Raw genomic sequence first — 17,450 nt, forward strand, 5'->3', positions numbered from 1 at the left:
CAGGATAATAACCTGCTGTTCTAAATCCACTGAACATATTACACCTATTCTCTCTCAACTTCACTGGCTCCCTGTTAACTACAGAATACAATACAAAATACTGCTCTTAACATTTAAAGCTCCCCCACCTCACTGATCTCCAACAGACTTACACTCCCTCTCGCTCACTCAGATCCTCCTCTGCAACTCTACTTTCTGTACCGCACATCAAACTCTGTTCTATGGGATCTCGAGCGTCTCTCATAGTGCTCCTCAACTCAGGAATTCTCTTCCCTCTCATATTCGTCAGCTCGATTCAATAACACATTTTAAAACTATCCTCAAAACTTATCTTTTCAAACTGACATACCAATTGTGAATTTTGCACTGTTACTGCCAGTTATCTTTGTTTGTCTTTCTTCCATCCATCCATCCATCCATTTTCCAACCCGCTGAATCCGAACACAGGGTCACAGGGGTCTGCTGGAGCCAATCACAGCCAACACAGGGCACAAGGCAGGAACCAATCCCAGGCAGGGTGCCAACCCACCGCAGGTGTTTGTCTTTCTTTTAACAGTGAAATGATACACTCAATGACAAAAATAAACAATTTTATTGTATACAAATTGGCTTAATAATTTCTGAAAACATTTCACTCATTACTCTCTCAATGTCTCTCTCTTTCACACACACACAATGTGGTTACTTAAATATATACAGGATAGGATCTAAAATCCATGAAACAGAACTGTCTTACATAGCTTTTTCCATGTGTTTCCGCTCTGTAATTTGAGAGTATTCAGTCTGACAATATGGTGCAGCCTTAGTTTGTGGAAGACAGACACATCTAAAGACATGAGCATAAAATGATGGTTGTCAATTTCAAACTGTGTTTCCTCAATGTGCTCCTTGAGAAAAAACACATCATCTGAACCAATTTCAGCCCGAACAAACTGATTGATCAAAGATCTACCTACAGCTTGCCCTAATGTCGACTGTTGGATAACACACTCAGCTACTTTGACCACCTTGACTGTACCCTCAGAAGGAATCATCAAACCTCCTTTGTTTTTTTAATGTGAGCAAGTGGTAGCTTTGATCATATGTGAATTATGAATTATGAATCATATTGTGAATTTCCCCTTGGGATTAATAAAGCATCTATCTATCTATCTATCTATCTATCTATCTATCTATCTATCTATCTATCTATCTATCTATCTATCTATCTATCTTTTGTGGTCGATGGCCAGCTAAATATTCCAGCCCTCACCCCCAGGCTGCCAGGTGGAGCTCTCCCGACAGAATGGAGGTTCCCCGAATTCCAGCAGGGCCTCATGGACCTTGTAGTTTGTATGCACAGCCCTGCTGGATACCATGGGAGCCACCGGGAGTCGCTGTAGGGAAGCTGACAGACTGTTATGTGCCCTATAACCTGGAAGTACGTCCTGGTCACATGAACAGGAGAAACGACGTGCTTCCAGGTTGAAAAGAAGGGCTTTCACTCTGACCCGGAAGTAATGAGGACTTGTGGATGATTGGACAGGAACCACTTCCGGGTAAGGGGGTAAAAAAGGATTCTGGGAAAGCCCAGACACTGAGCTGAGCTGGGAGGAAGGGTGGCGAAGTGTCTGGGAGAGGAGGATTAGTATTGTGTTTATAGAGAATAGTGTTGATTTATTATATGTGTAGTGTGGAGTGGAGGGTGCTTTGTGCACGTAATTATTATAAAATAAAGAAGTCTTGGACTTTTACCTGGTGTTTGGAGTGGTACCTGAGGGTTCGAGAGGTCGATAAAAGCCTCTACTGCTACTCTATCTATCTATCTATCTATGCTGGTACAGCATCTGTTACCAGAGTAGCATGGCAGACATCACAGGTCAGCTTTCTCAAAATCCCGTCTAAATTCTACCTCCTACTGCTTCCTCAGGTGGATTTCTTTGGGAAACATTCAAAGTTTGAGAAATGTTAACAGCTAACAACAATCTACATAGTGACTAAATACGTTTAGCCAAAACGTTCTTTGGAGGCTCACTTGAACACATAAATGCATAGCTTTGCTAGTTTAGCCTGGCGTAGCTAAAGTTAAGATAATAAAACGGGATTTTCTAATGGCCAAATATAACCAAAACAATTGTTCAGCTTTACCTATGAAATGTAATCCCTGTGATCTGGTTTGGAGCGTACAGCGGTTTGTACAATCCCAAGCAGCACATGCGTGAGGCATCTTTACACACCCATTACTTCACACCACAACAGTGCCATTCGCAATATGGCAGCGACGTTGACGTACGATGCTGCTGGTCATGAGGCGTCTAGTAATTCTATGTCTATGGGCAGGACAATAGTACGTATGCCAATAGTTGTGCCTCGCAGGACTTGAAAAAAATATCTTGCCAATAAGTCTTGATATATATATACTGGCCACCAGGGGGCACACCAGCTCCCCAACACCCGATTACAAACAGACGCTAGGCAAAAGTCCAGCACAACACACGTTTCATTTACATAGGAGGAAACACTTTCCCTTTGTTCCCCCATCACAATATACAGGTGGCTTGTTAGGGAGGACTGGAATTACTCGCAGGAGTGGCAGAAGCCCAAAGTAGGGCTCTGCAGCTCCTCCTGACGGCATCCACGGAACCCAACAAGGCTCAACCGACAAATAGCAATTCCTATTCAGTCCTGTGGGAATTCGAGGTGCCATTGCAACCCACTGCGGCTGCCAAGTAGTAGTTTGGGAGAGATAGCGCCCTTCAGAAGCCATCTCCCCCTGTCCTTCCTTAAAGGAGGCATTCCAGCTGGGTAAAGTTGCCGACCATCCCTCACTATATATCAGTGTAGAGGGTTGTGCAAAAGTAGCTTTACAGTTGTGAGTACACAAAACACAGACTTTACTCTTTTATTATTATTTATTTATTAATAATTGTATTATTTATTTGTATTATTTATATTCTTTGTCTTCTCCATCTTCCTCTTCTTCTTCTTCTTCTTCTTATTATTATTAGTATAAGTATTAGTGTAGCAAGTAGACTACAAGAATGTGTAAACAATAAAGGCCAGCAACTTAAGCACTTACGAAATTGTACCTAAGTGCACCATGCCATCGTGACATTCTTCTTAGTTAACATTGTAACAAAAGGCAAAGAGAGATCACTGTTGACCAAAACATCTTTCCAGACACAAGTCTACAGCGAGACTGATTTAATATGGCAGTGGTGGTGGATCTCAAGTAGCCAGGCAGAAAGAGGTGGCTCAGGTGACCCAAAGTTGCATTAGAAGTCTTTAAGCTGTCAACCTTCTGACCTGTGGTTAGGGGAAGAGGAGACCCATTTAAAGACAGCACAAACTCTTCGATGAGTGACAACATATGTGTGATGTGTGACAACATATACAGTATATACATGAATTGTGTGCTTTGTTCCCCTTACTTTCTACTTTTGATTTGTTTTATTTTTAGGCTTACTTTCTATTTTCTGTCTGACATTTAACTCTCAGTAACAGAAGTTTATCATTATTTATGTTGCTATGGTATTATACGCCTTGGTTTCTTCAATGGTAACTATTTTACTATAATTGTCACCCCTGGAATTCCTTCTTCTTTCCTGTGAGTAATAAACATTTGTATTATTTTTTTAACTTTAAAAATGTTTGCATGGTTATTATATACTTGTTTCTTATATTATTATTGTATTCTACATTCATAATTGATTTTTGCCATTTCTTATTATTTGCCATTTGGTAGATCTTGTGTATTCTTCTTCTCACATTTGCATAGTGTGACTGAAATGTATGCAAATACCCTTAAATTAAAGTCTGAATTGTGTACTTTAATCACGTCTGAATAATTAGATTTGTAATTTTAAACTGTGAAGCAGAGGTGTAAATCAAAATATGTCTTTGTCCTAAACATTAAAGAGGGCACTGTACAATGAATATCAATCTTGTCAACTTCTTTGGATAAAGGCACCAGCTAAATATTTTAAAATAGTTGTGAGACCAATGTATGTTTGTGTCAGTGGCAGTACTGCAGGCATTAGAGGCAAATTGGGAGCCAAACACTTACAGAAATGTATTATTTAACTAATCGATGTACATGTCAGTTCTTTTCTGTGTTAACAGCCAAAATTAGATCTCCTCACAATGTTACAGTATTCAATGTCTGTGCTAAGGTGGGGAGTTGAAAAATCCAGGAAGATCCTGGAGAAGAACTGCTGAATTTCCAGTCTGAAGGAATCCAGCTGAGATGGTTTGGTCATTTAATGAGAATGTATGACATATTGAATAGATTATATTGCAAATCTCTGCAGGTCTGGGAAGAGCTGGAGACAATTGCTTATAAATGGGACATCTTATCAGCTCAACCTTTTACCACCACAAGGTCAGCAGTTCTTTTTAGGACAAACAGGTTAGAAAAAAGAATGAGTTCAGGAGAGGATGACTGATAATTTCAGCTATCACAGTTATGTTTTCATTATAGGTAAAGTAAGGGTTTGACAAATGCTATTTTAAATGAGGACATTTGACAAACACACACTTCTTATTGAGAACGAAGAGGCAAGGAGCAAAATTCAAGAATCATTTTATGACCCACAACTGATTAAGATGTGGTTTATGATTTACTTTGCTGATACTGGGTGTGGAAAAATAAAGTCTGCTAGATTGGTAAGAACAATGGTTCTAGACTCAGATGGTTTGAAGTACAGTGCCTTTAGGTATTCATTCTAACCACTTTCCTTCTTTCTTTGAGGTCAGTGTTTTTTATCTCTGCATTAGATTGCTTGCTAAAGCATTCAGTCTGCAACCTCTGTAATTTCTAGTGTGGGTTTTATTTCTATGAAAATTTTTTAAAAGATTCTACATGTTATAAGAGCTTTACCGCACATGAGTTTTTTTATTTATTCCCTTTTTCATTTTTTATCTTCATTTTAATTAAATTAGTTTTTAACGTTCTGAAATCCTATTTGTGTACTGTTTTACTTAACCAGAATTAAAATTGATGGCAAATAAAATGGTAACAAATAACAGAGCAAATAGTTCGTACTTTACTTACTGCAGGTTAATTCATCAAATGTATGGTTCCTGATGTATTAAGATATGCTGTATAAGAAAAAAAATTAAGAGACTAAGGAGATGAATTTGATAATTTTGGTCCTATTCCAACATTTTATTTTTTTTTTATCATTTTGCTGATATTTAGGTGATTCCTGTCTTGCATTCAATGCTATCACAGCTTCCTCAGACTTTTCCAGACCTTTACCGCAGCTGTCTTCAGTTTTTGCTTGTTCATTGGACTTTCTGCCACCAGTTTTGTCTTCAGCAAGTGAAATACATGTCCAACTGGGTTGCGGTCAGTTGATTGACTTGGCCATTGAAGAATATTCAACTACTTTGCATTGAAAATTCTTGGTTTGCTTTTGCAGTATGTTTTGGCTCATTGTCCATCTGTACTGTGAAGCTTTGTCCTATCACTTTTGCAGGATTTGGCTGGATCTGGGCAGTTAGTATATCCCTGTATACTTCAGAATTTATCCCGCTACTTCTTTCAGCAGTCATATTATCATTTAACACTAGTGACTGACTTCCATTTGCAGACATGCATGATCATTCCATAAAACTGACTCCACCATGTTTCGCAGATGATGTGGTATTCATCGTATCATGAGCCATTTCTTTGCTTCTCCATACTCTTCTCTTTCCAACATTCTGGTATATATTGATTTTAGTTTCTTTTGTCTGTAGTACTAGGGTGTTGTACAGTGATAGACATTATGAATGTAGTGAAAAGTATTTAGTTAGACAATAAAAGGTGTCATTTTGCTTGACTTTTTACTAGTTTCTTCTGTCCAAAGAAAATTGTTCCAGAACTGGACAGGCTTTTAAAAAATGTTTTTTTGCAAAGTCTAATCTGTCCTTGCTATGCTTGATGTTTACCAGAGGATTTACCACTTTCATGAAGTCTTCCCTTGATTGTAGACTTTAGCAATGATAGGTCTACCTCCCAGAGAGTGTCCTTGGTTTGGCTAAATACTGTGAAAGGGTTTTTCTTCACCAAGGACAGAATTCTGCAGTCATCCAGAGCAGTTGTCTTTTGTGGCTTTCCAGACATTCTGGTGTTGCAAGGTTTTTAAGAATGTAACAAATGGTTGATTTGACCATTCCTCTTGTTTCTGCTGTCTCTCTAAAGGGTTTGTTTTGTTACCTCAACTGATGAACTGTTTTTACTTGCATGGATAGCTCTTTGGACCTCATATTGAGAGTTCACAGTAGCACCTTCCAAATGCAATTTTCATACTTGGAATCAATTCTAGACCTTTTACCTGCATAATATTTAATAAAATAATGAGGGAACTGCTCCCACCTGGCTATGGAACAGCTTGTTAGTCAAATGTCCATATACTTTTGAGCCCCTGAAAATGGTGGGGACTATGCAGAAAAATGGCCATCAATCCTAAATGGCTTATATGATATTTTTGGTAAATACCTTAAATTAAAGCTGAAAGTCTACACTTCAATCACATAATGATTGGTTAATTTCAAATTGATTTTGGTGATATGCAGAGCTATAATTATGAAAATGGTGTCACTGTCCAAATACATATGGACCTGACCGTAAATTCTAGATATTGCATTCATGAAAAATATTTACAATACTTTGAAATCACTTCATGTTTTTGCCCAGTGCCTCCTCTTACAAGTACAAGAAAACCCTCACATATGATATACTCTTTGACTCATATTGATGTCTAGTTATATAAAATGTTGAACATTTTGGGTTCCCCATATATTTTTGATCCTCAAGACCCGAAAAAATGTTTTTAGATCATTTTGGACTAAATTTTGTGCAAGAAATTAATTCCTTATGATAAAGAGTAAAGCAAATATCTTGAATTCAAACGTGAATAAAAGTAATTATAAAAAAAGCCACACACTGGGTGAAATATTGGTCCGTGTACTTTTTGGTAGTTGAAATTTCATTTCAGAAGTCCATCTTTATTTTCCGTTATCACCTGGTGAAATGTATCACCAGTTTTCCTTTTGGCCAGTTATACTGTGTTGCAGATATTTCATTGCCATAGTGCACGGGTGTCAAACTCCAGTCCTAGAGGGCCGCAGTGGCTGCATATTTTCATTCTAACCATCTTCTTCATTAGTGACCAGTTTTTGCTGCTAATTAACTTCTTTTGATTTAATTTTAATTGACTTAATTCAGGCCCGTTGTTTGTCTCTTTTTCCTTAATTAGCAGACAAACAATAATAAGACACAAAACGAGCTGCCACATGACCAGCTCACCTGTGCCCATCACACAATATCTGAAAATAAAGAAAGGTGAAGGTCTCGGTAAGGTTGATCTCTCAGGTCACCAAAACATCTTGATGGTGTTCTTAGAAAAAAACAGAAAATAAACAGTTTTGGAAATGTCTGCTGTGGCAGAATGAGAACAGCAACAAGCCATTGAATTAAATAATGGGTTTAATTAACAGCAAGAATCGGCTTCTCATTAAGAAATTGGTTGGAGTTTGAAATCCCAGTTTAGCTGGTCATCTATTGGCTCGTTTCACTTCTCATTTCTGTTTGGCTGTCATTTAGTGAAGAAAAGAATAAATTAAGGGGACTTAATCCTTAAAAACAAGGCTATTAAAATAAATGGAAAAGAGGTTAATTAGCAGTGAAAACTGGGCACTGATTAGGAAATGGGTTACAATGAAAACCTGCAGCCACTGCGGCCCTCCAGGCCCGGAGTTCGACACCCCTGCCATAGTGTGAAGAGTTCTGAGATGGTGAAGCCGCTATATAAACAAAAAAAGTATTATTATTAATGTTTAGGCGAGTCTCGAAGAAAAATGTCCTATTGCCTTTCAGAAAAAGGTTGCAAGTCTCGTGCTTTCGTTTTCGGATGGTGAAACAGACTGACAGATTTCGGCACATCGTGGCTTTTGATAGATCATCTTTTTGCGGTTAGCCCCCTTTCGTTTGCGTTAAAAAACACTCGTCTCCTTGACGAAGGTTCGTTGCCTATGCCGAGACTTGCCGAAAATAGTCGACAATAAGCGACTTTTTTTCCGATGGGTTCCGGGAAGAGCCGAAGGGAACCCCGGAAGTGGTCTCTTTCGGTATTGTGAGAGAGCCTGGTTTAGGAGTAGGGAGGGGGGGGAGAGGTCTGCAATGAAACGAAGAGAATTTCATTCTGTTTTACAGGTAAACGACCCATAGAAGAAAGCGAACTGTGGAATTTCACGGTAAGTGAGATCAAATGCAGTAAACGGTTAGCTTTTGACGAAACTAAAATTAGGTGAAAAATAAAGAGGCTTAGCTACACATGTCATTGCTTCTGACATTAGTTACGGGTACCCTATAATTATGTCCACTGGGTTGACATGCTTGGGGTAAGCGGTTTCTTCGCTGAAAACAGTGGACGGCATTTTTAAAATATTTTAAATAAAAGAAAAAGTAAAAACGAGCGTTTTCCTAACACTACAACGTCTCCTGTTCCGCGCGGGGTCTGGCGGCTTTGATTTGACCCTTTCTTGGCCTGACTGTTTGCGTTTTCTTCACGTTTCTTGAGTTAACAAGCAGTTCATTGACAAAATGGACCTGTCGATCTTTATCGGACATTTCGGTATCTAGCAGTGACAACAAAAGGGTAACGAGAAAGACGATTTAGAGATTTATTGTCTTAAAGTATATACAAGACAATCGAACACGCTGGTTATTTCATCCTGGGGAAGAACGGGGAGGTGGGAGCCTAGCCCTAAATAGGGAACATATTTTCACATAGAAGAATTCATGCGGGCCGTTTTGATAATCTGTAGTGTGCATGCTTTTGACAGATAACATTGAGTGGAGTAAAGGTTGATTATCAGACAGAGATGATACCCTGTGTGTTACAGCATGACCATGGAGACTTGGAAGAAGCTGTAAACTTTCTAAGTGATTTTAAACTTACTATGTGATCAGTAAGCATAATCTCAAACCACCACAATTGTGGTTCTAATTGTTTTTGTAGCAACGATTAAATGTATGCCGTAATTTAGGTACTTGCAATATTATATTTAATAACGTACACCAGAAGTTGACTTCAGATACCTAAATCAGTTCACGTCGGTCCATGAATTTTTCCTTATTTAAAACTGTAAGCAGTTGTACAGTTCAAATGCAGGATTACATTTTCATAATTAATTCTTTACCACTTCGAAAAATAATTCTCACGAATGAATGAACATAATGCCTGTGTTTCATAGTTTGGCATTTTGTAAAGCATGTTAACTTTGAGCAAAAATATTTAAACAATATTCAGTGGCTCCAGTTTGATTCTCCAACTGTGGCAGCAAGACAGTCTTCTAAAACTGTTTGTTTAATGTTTGCAATAACATTCCAGAACAGCAGCATCTCTAACAATATATTTAGGCTACTGTTTGGCATCCTGCATGTAAATTATACCATATAACATGTAAGATGCTGTAACCGACACCTTTTACATTAATGAAGAACTTGAAAACATTGTGGTTGTTGACAACTATTTCCATCTTCCCGCAACATGGTTGTTGAATTGGTAGTCTTTGATTATTTATTTTTTGCAGTACTGTATATGCATTTAAGCAAGTATTAAAGTAACTGAACTGTGAAAATTTGTTTTTGAAGATGGCCTATTATAAATGCTGTTTATTAAAGTGTAGCAAAATAGCTTTGCTTGTCACAGTGGTTTAAGGTTTTGAGTACAGGTGTGATATTGATTCCAGCAATCGTTGGTTCAGTGTAGTAATTAATGTTTTATTATCCTATCCATATTGTGTACTCTCTTTACTGGTCAGATGTGCAGGAAGTACTTCTTAATGCAGCATTATCTTCAGCATGTCGGTTTTTTATCTTCCTTTGCTGTGGGCTATGTTTATATTTAAAATTTTAAAATGTACTTGTGTAACAAAGTTATAGTACAGTATTCATCTTTTAGATTAATATCAGTACCAAATTGTGCAGTCATGAATGCTAAAATTAGATTTTTTGGTTTAGGCATAAACAATTTTGGATTTTTTATTAATACAAAACAATAATAGATATTCTGGTTTGTTTCTCAACATCGTAGCGACCTATGTAAAACTTTTATTTTAATATTCAGAAATTAATAAAATGATATATTTGGTCAGAGTTTATGTTTTGGCAAAGTGTCAGTTCTTGTTAGTGCATATCATGTGGGAATTTTCTAAATTAAAACCTTACATGGCAAAGATATTTTCTTATTTATTATATAGAACTGGATTTACGATCGTCCCAAATACTCTCAAAGTATCTGGAGTTATCTAGGATGGAATTAGACTATCTAGTGATAACCTCGTCCTGATTTTTCTACACTACATCATTAGCACATCAAATAATCTTAATCAGCTTTAAGAGGCCTAATGCATCTTGTAATGTAAATGTTTGGAAATAATAATTAGAAAGCAATCATTAGGATTTTTTGGCAGTGACATACTTTTATACTGACTTTGGTTTTGAAAATTAATGCTTTCTGGCATTTAGAGAATATATTTAACTATTAAGGGAAGATCTGACTACAGAATTTTTTTTGTTTTTTTTTTTAATTCGAACATAAACCAAACAAAACCAGGTAGTACAGTATTTAGGTCAGTCAGAAGAAAGCCATGAGTTATGTCCATTTTGTAAGAGCATGCAAAGAATAGGAAATTGTGTAATGACATTTTTCTGTATTTCAGTCTTTCAAAATGTCTTTGTATTATAATTTTGATTGGCCTTATCACAGGTTTATTTTATAACCATGTTGAGAAAAGTAGTGTATTCAACAAAAGCATGCATGCACGATATAAGAAGGTGGGTTTTACTAATTTAACCTTTTTAAAAACATTTATATTGGAGGCAAGACTAGACTTACATATTTTCTAAATAGCTTAAAGGTACTGCTTTGTTAAATAACTGCACTTGTATTCTTATTACTTTATATTGTTATATTGTTCTGTGCTTAATAAAATGCCTTGTAATGGTGTGTTATATTAAAGTGCTTTATGAAATATTAAGTGGATCGTGTAAATTTCTCTAAAATCCGACCTTTTTTCCTAAAAAAAAAAAAAAAAGAGGCTTCTTTCAAGGATTCTTTTCAAACCCACCCCCCCCCCCCCCTCAAATTTTTAATTTGCAGTGCTACAATGTCCTAATAGGAGTGAGTTCAAGTGTGTGTATGAATTGGATCTTAGGGAGGCTGACCTCCATCCATGGTTATTGTTTGGTTTTGTGCTCAAAAGTACCATCATAAATTATACCTATAAAAACAAAATCATATTAGGGATGACTACAGGGAGAATGTAAAGAACAAGCAAGCAATTGTAAAACAATTAAAACCTGGTGCTCCCAGGGCTTAACTAACAGTCTTGTCTTTCTGCTGGAGTGTCTCACCTACTTGGTCACAATAGTACACCAAAATACTCAGTTTTTGCATCCCTCTCTCTCTCTCTCTCTCTCACCAATTCCTGCCCACCGCCATAGAACCAACCTCCCCTGGCACAGGACTCAAAGGGCTAATAGCCTGTTGTTACCTTTTAAATCTTATTTTTGGGTGAATTCTGATCCAGAACCATAGGCTAGAACTCCCACTAGCAGCCCCTGGTATCCCTGTGACATCCCTTCATTTGCCTTAAAAAGGAAAAGCCCTAAGGATAAGACAGGGTGCAACTCTTTATCTTCCCCATACAGGTACCCTTTAATAATGGCCTTCTTGGAGACAAAGCACATACTGCTTGCTGGCATCTCCCCCGCCACGGCATTTGCAGCACTTGCATCAGACATCTGTCCCTTACTGTCTCTGTCTGTCTTTAGACACCCCGCCCAGTCCCTTTTTTATTTTAACTGTAATTATTGATTTTGTATTTATCCTAAAATGTTAATACATTTTTGCTCTTCAAATATATTGGAAATGTGAATTACTCCCAAGTCCACAATCCTTTATCTGCAGTTTTGAAATTTTAAAAAGGTTTTTTAAACTGACAAATTTGCTTGACAGTTTGCTTTAAGCCTTTGTGTTCTTGAGCAAGTTTCTGGCACATTTTAGCGAAATGACACTCTTTTGAGGTCATGACGTCACTTTTGGAAGCAAGTCTGAATAATTTTAGAGCTACTTCAGTTTACCTTTTTAACAGAATAAAAGATTAAAGTGAACATCAAATGAAATGTGGAAAAATGTTGAAAACAAAACTGGCATGCTCTAGAACAGTCTTTCTCAAAGTGGGCGATAACGCCCCCTTGTGGGCGCTGGAGGCCTACAGGGGGGCGTTAAAGGGCCCAGAGAAAATTGGGGGGTGTTGAAGCGGTTTAGGGGGGCGATGGCTGATTTGTGTTTTTTTTTTTCTACTATTTTAAAATTGTAAACTAAAATCAAAACCTACCTACTATACTACATCGATTATTTTGTTCTTATTCCTGTCCTGTTTGATTGTATAAATATAAATAATTTATCATGGCTTTCGTAGGTAGCCCATGAGCAATCAAGTTTTAACAAGTTTTTATTAAACAGCGCGATTTGTGCAATCCTGTATCAAGCGGCCGGATCATCGATACTTGTTCTAACTGATTCCGGTCGTTTTTATCGAAAATAAAAAATATAGAAAATAAAAAATATCGAATTAAAAAGTCGAAATTTTCGTATAAATAAAAAATTAATCTTAGCCCTAGCCTTAACCCCTAAACCAATTTTTTATTTATACTAAAATTTTGACATTTTTTAATTGGATATTTTTTATTTTCTATATTTTTTATTTTTGATAAAAATGAGGGTTACCATTTTAACTTGCTCAGTACGAATTCCGTCAAATGAGGTAAACGAGTTTGTGCATGTTTGTCTTATTCCTGTCGGTGCGTGCTGTATTTTAATCCTATATAAGAGGGCGTAATACTTTTTATTTTCATTAGCGTTTTCGCGTGCAATCGTTAGTTTTTTAAGCTTGACACTTTACTCACGTATTTGTAAAGACAAAACCATGTCGGAAGCAAAAAGAAAAGATGGCAATACAGTGCGGAATATACTAAATACGGATTTGTTGAAAATCCCACAAATCCATCTTCGCCTATGTGCCTTCTTTGTCAAAAAACATTTTCGAATGAAGCGATGAAGCCTTCTAGGCTACAAGATCATTTGAATAAAATGCATCCAGATAAGAGAGAAAAAAATGTGGCCTATTTTCAAGACCTGGAAAAGAAGTACATAGCTCAGCCAACTGTATCAACTTTTTTCAGCGGCTTCTAAGCAAGACGATGACGGACTTCGAGCCTCGTACAATATCTCTTTGTTAATTGCTTTGTTAATAGCTACATTCTCTTACTGAGTTTCCAAATGTAGGCAAAATATTTACATTAGTACTTTAAGTGTAATATAGTTGCACCTGGTGCAGTAACACAAAGAAGTGATTATTCATAAATCATAATTTTTTTTAATAGTAAGTTATAGTTGAAACAGTGTTTTTTTCTTCTCTACTATTCCAGCGGCAAGACTAAAATCATATGCAACAGTGAATTCATCATAAGCAGTAGTGATCTGTACAATGGCAATGTTGTATAAAGTGATCTGACAATTAAACCTGTAGTGGCAATGTTCAGGGATATAGTGTTCTTATAAAAAGTGTAATGTTACTGACATGATACTCACAAAATATGAGCACCAATGTATGCACTCAAAGCATTCCTTAATACTGGCCAAAATAGCTCTAGTTGACTCATTAGTTTCTGGAAAATGCTTAAGAATACTTCACCTTATTTTTTAAATAACTATGACAGAGGTGCATCACTGAGGAGCCCCATTCATACCCACAGAAGTGGTACATAGCATCTCAAATATACCTAGAAAATTGTAGGTACCAGAATAATCTATATGCCATATACCACATTTCATTCCAAATCAGCAATTTATATAAACTATTTTAAGGTTTGTTCATATTTTTTTCATTTTCCCATATAATGAATGACATGACATCATTATTGAGTCATAACACTAAGTGGTTTGCTATGAATTTACTCCTTTACTTTTTCCATTATTTCTTTTTTAAATAAATATTTAACTTTTTTGAGGTACTGAGAATTTGAATTCTTGGATTTGTTTACTTAAAAGACTACTATGAACAAGATGGTAGCATAACCAGTTGGAGTAGAACATGCAATTATACTGTTGTGGTAGTGTATTTTTTGTAGTGTAGTAACCATAGTTGTTTAGAAGACTCAAAGTGCTGTCATAATACAGTAGTGCATCTTATGATCTGAGCTAGCTTTTTAACTGTCTTATCAGTGGTCATCAAGGAACTTAAGACACTGTTATCCCGTGTTTTGGTGATTTTTCTTTGATGAAATGGAATCATACGAAATAATGGTCACAAAAAATTTATCTTTGTACTTTTCTATTTTAAGTGCAATATTGATGTTATTTTCATAAGGACTTAGGAGACCACTTCTCCTGTGGCCGTAACAATCAGAGGGTTGTAAATAATTACTGATTGCATTACTTTTTGAGTGTTTTTGTTGTAAACCTGTTTGATTTCTGCATAGTGAACATTCAGTGTGTCTTTGTTCCAAGCATCTGGGAAGGGGCATTACAATATTAATATGAAAAATATGACAAGTGGCACTTCTGTTAAAGAATGTGCTTGTTCCAAAGAGTGGCTGTAACAGTAAGTCAGTTGTCTGCAATTTGTTAAGATATGAAACATGAGGTGTCAAACAAACTAAAGTAAAATACAATGTTTGCAAAAAGACTATATTAGTTAAAAGTAGCAGCACATCCAGTTTATTTCAGCACTTAAAATAGAAACAGCAGAATGGAACCGGTGCGATAAAGCCTGGGATGAAGTTAAAGCATTTCCCCAACCAATAGCTCCAGAGTATTCTTCACCCTGCTTCAGCATGGACCACACTAGGTGCACTCACAGTTATGTATTTTATTAAGAGCCAAGCTTGCCTTGTCTTGGGCTGGGGGAAGAAAACGCCATAGCTGACCATCACACCTTATTATCTTGAAATGGTGGCTAATCTATGATGAGAAGAAGAATAAGCAAGCGGTCTTTAGTGGGTGGATGGAGGGCTACCAGAGTGCACTTGGAGGAAGAGACTCCTTTACAGGTGGAGACCAGTACTTAAAGCAGAGGAAAGAAGCCTGGTGAGGTGCTCTGCAAGCTAATCTGTTAAGAAAAAAGTCACCTATGGCTAAAGCATGTCTTAGGTACAAGGATGAGCAATGAGGGCTGCAAAAAAAAGAAAACGTACAAAAAAAAAAAAAACCTGCAAAAAATTTATGGAAAGGTTCCTGTAAGGAATGTGGAGGCCACAGGGAAGAGGAATGAAAGCTGTAAATGTAAAAACAAATTACAAAAAAAAAATTACTGAAAAGTCTGTACAGAAAGACATTTTCTTTTCTTTTTTTTTTTTTTTTTTTTTTTTTTTTTTTTGCACCCAGATTGTCACGATACAAAAATTAAAAACTTTCGATATGATACTAAAAAAAGTATTGAAATTCAATACCCAATACAGTATATAATGTCTCTCAGTAAATAAAAATTTAAGTAAATTAGAATTCTGTAAAATCATAACATTGATGAAAACAAATAATAGAAATTTTAGTTATGAAACACAAATAATTATAGTGTAATCTTTTGTAAAAGGTAATAGTAAAGTTCTGTAAATAATAAAAAAATAAGTTAAAATATGATTAACAGTTACTTGTTTTTATAAATGTAAAAAAAAAAAAACAGTTACTGAGGTATTACAATGAAATGTTACAAATGTCATTAAATGTTAATTGAACAAAAACTGCAACCTTTTGTAAACAGCATAGTGGCCATTAGGAGGCATTCCCCCAAATCTCAAACACAATTACACCAACTACAGTCTTGTGTTTAAAAACCAACCTTTTTATCAACAAAAATACTTTGTATAGGTTTCTTCCTCCTTCCTTTCTTCCTTCAAATAGTACAACCACACTTACAAATCCTTGTCTCTTTATTTTCCTCCACTCTCCTCCAGGCAAGATTTGTCCTCTTCTTCCTGACTCAGACTCTCCAAGTGAATGTGAGGCAGCTTCTTTTATGCAGGACCCGGGAGTACTTCCAATGTCAAATCTCTTCATGGAGGAAGCACTTCTGGGTCAGGCGAAAGCCCCACAAAGCAGGGACAGTCATTCCCTGCAGCTCTCCCTGGTGGGTGGTACCAGTGATCCCTAGCAGGGCTTCCCAGGAATTTTGCCACCCAGTGCACAGGGGTTGCATGCAGTCTTGGAAGGCTATTTCCCCTAAGTCCATCCACCACTGTGGCCTACTGACTGGACAAGGGTCTTCTGTCGATCCCTATCAGGATGCCACTCCATCCATTTTGGCATAGCATGCCCACCTTCTGGCTGAGACAGGAAGCACCTTGCCTCTGACTACCCATTATGTTGGCCTCCCAGCCAGGCAGAGGAACAGTGTCCATCCCAGATGGGACACCAGTCCATCCCGGCCATTCAGCATAATTTTCATAAAAACATTAAACAAACATTCAAGTAAAATGAACATAGATGTGGTCTTTTGTAAACAATTGTTCAGAAAAGTAACCTACAAACAACAGACCGCTAACATACTTACAGGCTTTGCATAAATGCAAACAGTACACATTGCATTTTTTTGTGTAAATAAACTACAGTGTCTTTGTAACTTCCAAATTGTTTCGAAAGAAATGCCAACGTGTCACCATGCTTTTCAGTGAGACATCCTTTTGTTGTGCTGCAAATGAGCCACGACATACTGAATGCATGCTGTGAAGCACATCTGGAAGTATATGAGCATATGAAGGAGTAGTGCCACTGTTTATGCAACTGAGCATTGATAAATTATAGTACTTTAAATTCTATAGTAAATGTGATGAAAAATAACTGTAAAATTGAAGGTAATAAAGTAATGTGCTATGACAGCAGAGCTTGTGGTAAGGGTTTAAAAATCAAGAGAGCAACAGAGCTCTAGTGCCAAAGAGAGTTGCTCCTGAATGAAAAGTACAGATAAAAATAATTGCAGACCCCTGTCTTGATGCATGAAATGTTTAACTGGCTACAAAAACTTTTAAATTCTAGAACAAAATAAACTCATCCCTACTTCAAACACAACAGTTTACATCTCTTATACTTAACAATGTTTCATAATTTAGAAATAAGAAACCCCTTGAAATATTTTTTGCATTGACTCACTTGCAAATCTTGTATCTTGTGATTTTCTGTCCCCATGTGCCAGAAAGCAGAAGTATTTCCAGACTCCTCTCTAGCTGCCTTCTTCGTCAGTTAAGTTTTGTCATTGACAATGAGAATATAAGTTTTTGTATTTCTAGGAAGGATGCAGTTGTATTTTCAGTTTGCAAAATGAGGACAGCCTTTTCATTTTGTGTTGTTTTTTTGGTGAGTTTAAAATAGTTGAATAAATAGTAAAGTAAAAATAGCTCCCATAAATATAAAATAATTGAG

The 17,450-nt window shown here is 36.7% G+C and overlaps 1 protein-coding gene across 2 annotated transcripts in view; it reads left to right on the forward strand.

Moving 5' to 3' along the window:
• The first annotated feature begins 7,701 nt into the window (after positions 1-7,701).
• Positions 7,702-17,450, forward strand: part of zdhhc7 (zinc finger DHHC-type palmitoyltransferase 7) — an 85,625-nt gene continuing 75,876 nt past the window's right edge. For both annotated transcript variants that reach the window (XM_028809855.2, XM_028809856.2), the window contains exon 1: positions 7,702-8,220. The gene's annotated coding sequence lies outside the window, so the exon portion shown is untranslated. The remainder of the gene's footprint in view (positions 8,221-17,450) is intronic.

The sequence above is a fragment of the Erpetoichthys calabaricus genome, chromosome 9 (genome assembly GCF_900747795.2).
Source record: "Erpetoichthys calabaricus chromosome 9, fErpCal1.3, whole genome shotgun sequence".
Lineage (NCBI taxonomy): Eukaryota > Metazoa > Chordata > Cladistia > Polypteriformes > Polypteridae > Erpetoichthys > Erpetoichthys calabaricus.